Raw genomic sequence first — 7577 nt, forward strand, 5'->3', positions numbered from 1 at the left:
GCGGATGTCGATTGGTAGGCTGAATGTGGGGGCATTGGCAGGGAATTGAAGTGGAAAGGTGCTCGCACGCGAACGCACACGATTGCAGCCGACATGCTACGACAGCTAATTAGAAAAACGCTTTGGAGGAAGGATGTGTGCCTCAAATGCTTCCCTTGACCTTCTGGAGACATCCTTGTATCATGTGAACAAAGCGGTAGGGGTGGGTAAACAGACAGTCCTTCTGGGATACCAGAAGAACCAGACCCCCCCCCCCCCCCCTCCCCCCCCCCCCCACACCGTCTGTCAGCCGCACGACAAATCACAAGTTAAAAATACACAACAACAATACAAGCTCTGGGTGACATCTCCTTGTGAGGAACTGTGAGATTCTGTCTCTGCTGAGAGAGCGCAGGTATTACAACAACATCGTTGCTTCACTCGCCACCCCCGCGGCTGAACCTTTTTGCCTTGTCTGACACCAGGTACAGTCAGGAGTGGGTGTGGGAGGGGCTAGCATTTGGCTACTCTTACCTCGGTTAGAATAACAGCAATAAAAGAGGGGATGGGTAGGAGGGCATTGGGTAGTTGTGAAACCAGTGTGGTTTCACAAACGGGCTAAGACTGAATTTTCTTCTCTTGCACAACATTGTGTGTGATCATAATAAAAACACCAAGGAACATGCAAGCAGATAAATACATTTGAAAGCACAACACTTAGTTATGTATACATTACACTATGTGTTATGTATCCGCGTATATCAGCCCTACTATGCCCCAAGTGCTTGGGGGGGGGGGGGGGGGGGTGCACTTACACACTCGATGGCGTGCACTAATTGATGGAACAGAGTGCACGGAGACCCAGTAGCTCCCTGCTGAACCAGCAGGTGTGGGAGACCTGCCAGGACACCTGGGACCAGGAGTGGGTTGAGTCACCACCAGCGTCCCCCCAGAAGACTAGGATGCTTCCACTGTGTCTGCTTTAGTGTTTAATTGCAATCAGAAACGCAAAATGGGGATTTGTCGTTACCATAAGGGGGGCTTGTAGTGGTGGAGCAGTTCTGATGAGACTCTGTTTTCCAGAGCAAAAATCTGCAAGAGCTAATGAGGAGAGGGACATGTCTGTCCACCCAATGGATTACAGAGATTACCAGTGGTCCCCGCCCCCACATCTCTGACCCAACCAGGAAGAGGGAATGGCTTAACTTCTCATCCCTTTAGAGGACGGTGTAATTAACAGGCTCTGATGAGCAACTCATTCTCGGAAGACAGAAGAACGGGATTGGCCTGGTTTCGAAACACCACGCCACATGTGTGTGTGTGTGTGTGTGTGTGTGTGTGTGTGAGTGGGTGTGTGCGTATGTGAGCGTTGTTCAGGTGTGGACGTATTTGTGTGTGCATGTATGCGTGTGTGTTTACAATAGGGTGCATTGACTACTGTGTCTATCTCCGTGTGTCTGCTCTTATTGTAATGGGTGCCAGCGAGTGACAGTGTGAAATAAATATGCCAAAATAACAAAAAGAGAAAGATGGAGATGAACACAAGAAAAACACCTGCCAAATATGGGCTTCATCCCCTAAGCCTGGATGTCCTTGAGAGAAACCTTGGAAACGTTCCTCTCCCTTGATTTCTGAAGCATCCTTTATAAATAGCACATCAGCTATTAAATTATTAATGTATTTCCCAAGCAACTATCAAAGCAAATTGTCTGCTATTCATGTGGCTCTCAAGCAGGGAAATATAACCCCTGCGTTCCTTATGGTGGAACTTTCCAGAACCAACACGCGCAACATTGACTAATTCGCAAGAAAATCCCGGGAGGAAATGGAAAGAAACCATTCGTTTTTTCAGCGCGGCTAATGGGATAGCATAGGAAATGGAAGATTGCCACCGTTGATGTCAAGAAAGGCAGCCTTGCGTTTGTTTTGTGCTCCCCTGAGGATACGTTTAAATGAGACTATCTGCTTTATTTCTGTCTCCACCGATGACGCTCACCCACGCGGCAGCGCATGGGAGACAGCGTCACATCCGGAGTGTTATGTTTAGTAACAAAACGCTTGCATCGTCATGCCGCTGACCCAGATCATCATTTATGGATGCTGGGATGGAATTCTGACGCCGCAGCAAATCCATGGGACAAGAGTAGGGGAGTTAGAATTAAAGTGTCCAAGAGGTTTTTGGGGTTTATGTCCCAAAATGGAGCCAGAGTTGTATTTTGTATTGATACGAAAGTATGAAACCAAACTTCTAGAAACCTTAAACACCTTTAAGGTGTATCTTACCTGTAGTTAAGATTTGATAGCTGTTGAAATAGAGGGCAGGAAGGAGGGAAAGTGAGAGAAAAGGTCCCCTCACTCTCTACTCCCTCCCTGCCTACATTTCTATGCCGTTGAGAAGTGCATTTTGCACACCTGTGATGGGCAGATGAGATGGATTCCCCAAAGAAATCCTGGAAAATATGCACTGATTGGTCAGAAATGTGTCTGGAGCGATCTAAAATCAAAATGGTCTCCTACCGAGCCAGGCAGAGTCAACTCAAAATAGATATTCTAACAGTCTATTCACTCATTCAAAGCTGACCAATGGCTCTTTCAATTACACAAAAAACACAAATAACCCTCAAACTATAACTCTTAAATCTTACCCTCAGCACCTCCATCCATCATCAAAAACATGCATCCTTCATCATTGTTGATACTGAGTCAATCCCAATGAAACCTCAATTGGGGTTATCTACTTTGTAATCACATGTGACCCCATGCAAAAATACCCTTTTCTCCGTTATGGTAATTACATCTGGAGTGAACAAACAGGAGCAACCAGGTTCATCTGAGGTTTAATCTTTGTTGACAACAGATTGAGAATCAAATCAGCACACAAAAGTCCTTTTAAACATAGCATGAAACAATTAACCATTTAAAAATAAACCTGTCAGATGTCACTCATCTCAGATAAACAAACAAAAGCCAATAGACTTTGAAATGTTTTACCAGATAACTAATCTTCCCCAAACTGTGTTTAAGTCATAATTATCGCTTCTCGCTTCGACATGCTTCTGCCCAGCCCTGAAATCTGGCAAGCTTTATTTTTACTATAATTTACTATACTTAATGGGTTGAATATTATCTATTTGATGTGCTATTTCATAGAATTGCATAGCATTATAGACCTATTCACTAACCTGGTCGAAGAAACACAAACCAGCACAAACCAAAAGCAAAAATGCAGCAGACAAAGTTGAGAAGTAGATTGCATTTTAGCGGACCAATGACTTCAATGCTTGGGGAAGATAAATAAATAGTAAGAACAAGCAACTGCCGATGTTTGAGTATTATATCTAAAGCCACCAGCAGAAGATAAACAGAGATTTGATCTAAACCTGTCTTTTTGAAACCTGTGTGATATCTTAATATCTTGTGTCAGACCCTTCGCCAAACGTTAACACCTGCTGGAGTTCAGTTAACAAAAACAAATTCCCCACCCTCTGATCAATGTCGTTCACTCAGAATACTTGCCTTTGTTCACCTAGGAGAACGCTGAAAAATGGGTATGAGACAATAACAAGGAAACATCACGTACAGGGAACACCAGTGACCCAAACAGCAGCACAGGGCACCTTGAGGAGCGACATCAAAGGGGAGGTATATTGTCCATCAAGACGGCTGTAGGCTATTGTATGCAGTTGAGGCGTCATGGTACGACGATGAGAGCGTTGGCCTTGACTGCCCCAGCAGTGATTTGGCTCGTCAAATAAAACCTTGATGACTTTATTTTGACCAAGCGGTCAGCGTCAGCGATTTGATCAGAGGACTCAGATGCCAAGCTTGTATTTTGTAGTGGAACTTTTGGTCATTGGCAACATTCAGGGGCATGCATTTTCATGTGCACCCTGACGTTAAGTGAGACCCTCCAAACAATAGCTCTGGGGGTTGGGGATGGGACTTATCAGTAAGCTGATTGGGGGAGGAGGGTAGGGTTGTCTGCCAGGGGGTGTTGGTGGAGCCCTCTCAAAAGACCTAGAGCCAAGTGTCGACTGCACTGAAAATAGCTATCCTGTTAATATGATATCATGATCTGTAGACTCTGAATGTCCTCACACGGCACGATGACAACTCGGTCACTGTAAAATAAATGACAACCTCTAGCGATTGCCAAATAAGGACAAACCATCTATAACGTCAAAGATGTAGTTTAGTGTTAAACCTATTTGATAGTCACCTTGTGTCCACCGTGCAAGCCGGTGTGAACGGCACGTCCGAACCAATGCTACGGCGTAATGGTGACGATAAATGCCATGGCCGTGCATGGACTTTACGAAGGGATTACCACGGCAACCCCTCCCCCCCCCCACGACCCACAATGAGCTCATCCAGTCTGGGAGAGGAGGGGGCATCTGATTACCCCGTAAACGCATGGACTGAGGCCATTATGCTCGCCATACCATTACAACTAGCCGTCCTCACTGTGTTATCAGTGATAGCAAGCCAGCTCAGACTAAATTACTGGCTACAGCAGAGACAGACGGCCACTAAACACAAGAACAATGAAGACAAACTAAACAAATATAGACACAAAATGGATGAGCCTCTCATCTCTCCATTATTTAAGGTCTGGAAGACATCAATAATTAATAATAATATATATTGAGTATAGAACTCACATATTTAAATGCACCATTCAGTTGTGATTTTCGATCAATTAACCTTTTTTCCACAAAACAATTACACTGTTGCAAAATGTGTACGGAGCCATTAGTTACCTGCCACTCTCTAGCCCTCTGTGCTCCAAAAGGTAGAATGGTCCTACCAATGTCAAAAAGATTACTACACAGCCATTTTCTTTCATTTGTTGGGTGTGTCGCTCCAGTCCCCACAGGTTGATTAATCTTCATTTAGCCCTGAAGTCTTCTATCTATAAACAAAAGTAAAACATTAACATAATATTTAATTAATACCGGTTAGGGTCAAATCACTTGCACTTTCTCGTATAAATGTAGTTACATACACACATGCCTACAAATTAAAAATAAAATACCTGCACACACATAAAAATGTGTAGTGTTCATTAGTCATTTTGGCGTAAAAGCTCTGTCAGCATTAAAAAACCCAAACATGGCTCATCTAAAAGGAGGCTTTTCGCTGTGATAGTAATAGTGCTGGTAAGCACTACCTCACACACATGCACCCACATACACACGCACACAAACACACACAAAACAAAAACATACACTTCCTCTTTATCTAAATCTGTGGCACACTTCTCTACAACCGCCCTCTCCTTGATTACAGTGAGTGATAAAGCCGGCAGAAATTAGCCAATCGAGCGGTCGCAGGGTGAAAAACCCAGCAAGGGGAGGGGGGGGGATGGGAGGGTGTGTATGTGTGTGGGGAGGATGGATGGGGGGATAAAGAGGAAAGAGAGATGGGAGGGGAGACAATGAAAAAACGCAAGCTGATTACATAAAGATGTGCCAGGAGCATTGAGGCGGTTGAAGGCTGAGGACAACAGAGAATAGAAGGAGGGTGGAGGGGACAAAAGGGGGACGGAAAGAGGAGGCAGGAGGAAGGGGGGGGGCAGGGGAGGGGAAAGAAGCAGCCAATACATCAATATTTACTCCCTCCTCCCATACAAGGGCATTGGGGTGATAACATGCACACACAGTCACAATCACACAGGCCAATAGTTTTGTGTGAGAGGCATTGGAAGACGCGATGGCAGAAGAGAGAACATGATCAAACAGAAAAAAGAAAGGGGTAAAGAAAAGGGAGAGAAAGAAAGCATGAAAGCAAACAAAGCGAACAGCCACAAACAGAAAATGCAGAGAGCAGCAAGGGGGAAAGAGAGAGATATAAAAGATTTGACAGAGGGCGGGAGACAGTGAAAGAGTTTTAAATAGAGGGAGTGAGGAGAAAGCTGGCATAGGTCGCCTTGGAGAAAGATGGTGAAGTGCACCGGATAATTACAAGACCAGCTTTTATAGATCCTTCCATTGGAGGCCGTACACATTTCACAGCCACAACCTGTAGATCTATCCCCTCATTTGCTGCTGACACTCAGATCAGTCTGTGAGCAGATGGCTAATGCACAAGCACATGCACCCACGCACACACACACACACCCATGCATACACAAACCCATGCACACACAGACACTGACATGCACTAACACACAAATTACATCACACACACACACACCTCCAATACACACACACACACAGACACACATATAAACACCCACACACACACATTAGCGGCTGACCCATAGAAAGTCTAACGGCTGTTGCATGTCTAGCAGGGTCCTGGACGAGTGTCCAGATGCGTCATTAGGAGCAGGCTGGTTTGGCACCTGACGGTCTTGGAGGTGACAGCGTCCTCTACGCTAGACAGGCGCCAATCAGCCTGCGGATCACCTGACCACGTCCTTGTCTCTGCAGCCAGAGGTCATCATCGTACACCGTCATAACACACCCACACAAACACCCGTATAATACAGCCCAGGCAGAGGCTGCAGAGCAAGGCTACACCACATAAGAAAGGAAGGATGGGAGGAAGGAAGATCAATTAAATGCTGTTTATTTAGTTAAGTTAAAATACTGACTTGCCCCCCCCCCCCCCCCCCCCCCCCCAAATTCTCAAACCCCTTTCCCAAGGAGTAAAAGTCATCATCAATGATATCAACCAGAACATGGATCATAGAAGACTCAGCGGAGTTACCACTTATAATTATTTCATACAACTGGCGCCTCTGGCAGCAATTAGAAATAGTTCCTCTGCTGGCTGTTGAATGTAATGTCCCCTTAAATCTGGATCTGCTTCAGTACTTCTGCTTATGCTTTTCCATTTCAAATGTCAGTCCCTCACAGGTCAGTATATCTGTTATATTTCTTAAAATGCCAAAGTTCAACAGAAAGCTTTAATTTAGTTGGGGCATTCTTTGGCATTTTGTTTCATATATAGAATGTGTTCCAAAATTGAAAATAGATATGAGATGGAAAACATTGTTACTAAAGGAACAAATCCAAAGCCCAAACCTTTGACATTGTCATAGACTTCAGAGCGGCAAGATTAAAGGCTGTCATCACATTGATATTAGCAAACGTCATTAATCCATAATTCGGTGCATCAGCGGTCTGAGGGAAGTCCGAACGCTCCCTCAGACTCCCTAACCAAACAAACCGTTTGTTCCCACTCTCTGCAGCTCCAAATCTCTGGGCTCCTATTGACCTGGACCTGGGCCCCCTCAACACAATACTGAAAGACCCCTTTGAGGAGCAGAGGGGCGGGTGGGGGCAGAGGGGGGATGGTGGTGGAGGTGTGGTGGAGGGTGAGGGCTGGACAAGAGGGAAGGCTACTGTGAGTTGAGGGTCCCTTAGCTCCTATTTCCCAGGCCCAAGTGGAAGGCCCAGCCACATGAAAGGCCCTCAGACGCTGACAAGGGAGCTCTGGACAGATCCCACCGAACTAGAGTAGGCCCCTACAAGAGGTGGGTGGGGGGGGGGGGGGGGGGGGGGGGGGGGGGGGGGGGGGGGGGGGGGGGGGGGGGGGGGGGGGGGGGGGGGGGGGGGGGGGGGGGGGGGGGGGGGGGGGGGGGGGGGGGG

At 46.2% G+C, this 7577-nt stretch overlaps 1 long non-coding RNA gene across 1 annotated transcript in view; it reads right to left on the reverse strand.

Annotated features, from left to right (window-relative positions):
* The window catches only part of LOC115558986 (uncharacterized), an 11033-nt gene extending 4462 nt beyond the window's left edge, over positions 1-6571 (reverse strand). Inside the window, exons 1-2 of the long non-coding RNA XR_003979397.1 lie at positions 6326-6571; positions 4740-4891 (exon numbers count right to left, since the gene is read on the reverse strand). This is a non-coding gene — a long non-coding RNA (uncharacterized LOC115558986). The remainder of the gene's footprint in view (positions 1-4739; positions 4892-6325) is intronic.
* Between the last annotated feature and the right edge of the window lie 1006 nt (positions 6572-7577).

The sequence above is a fragment of the Gadus morhua genome, chromosome 14, assembly GCF_902167405.1.
Source record: "Gadus morhua chromosome 14, gadMor3.0, whole genome shotgun sequence".
Taxonomy (NCBI): Eukaryota; Metazoa; Chordata; class Actinopteri; order Gadiformes; family Gadidae; genus Gadus; species Gadus morhua.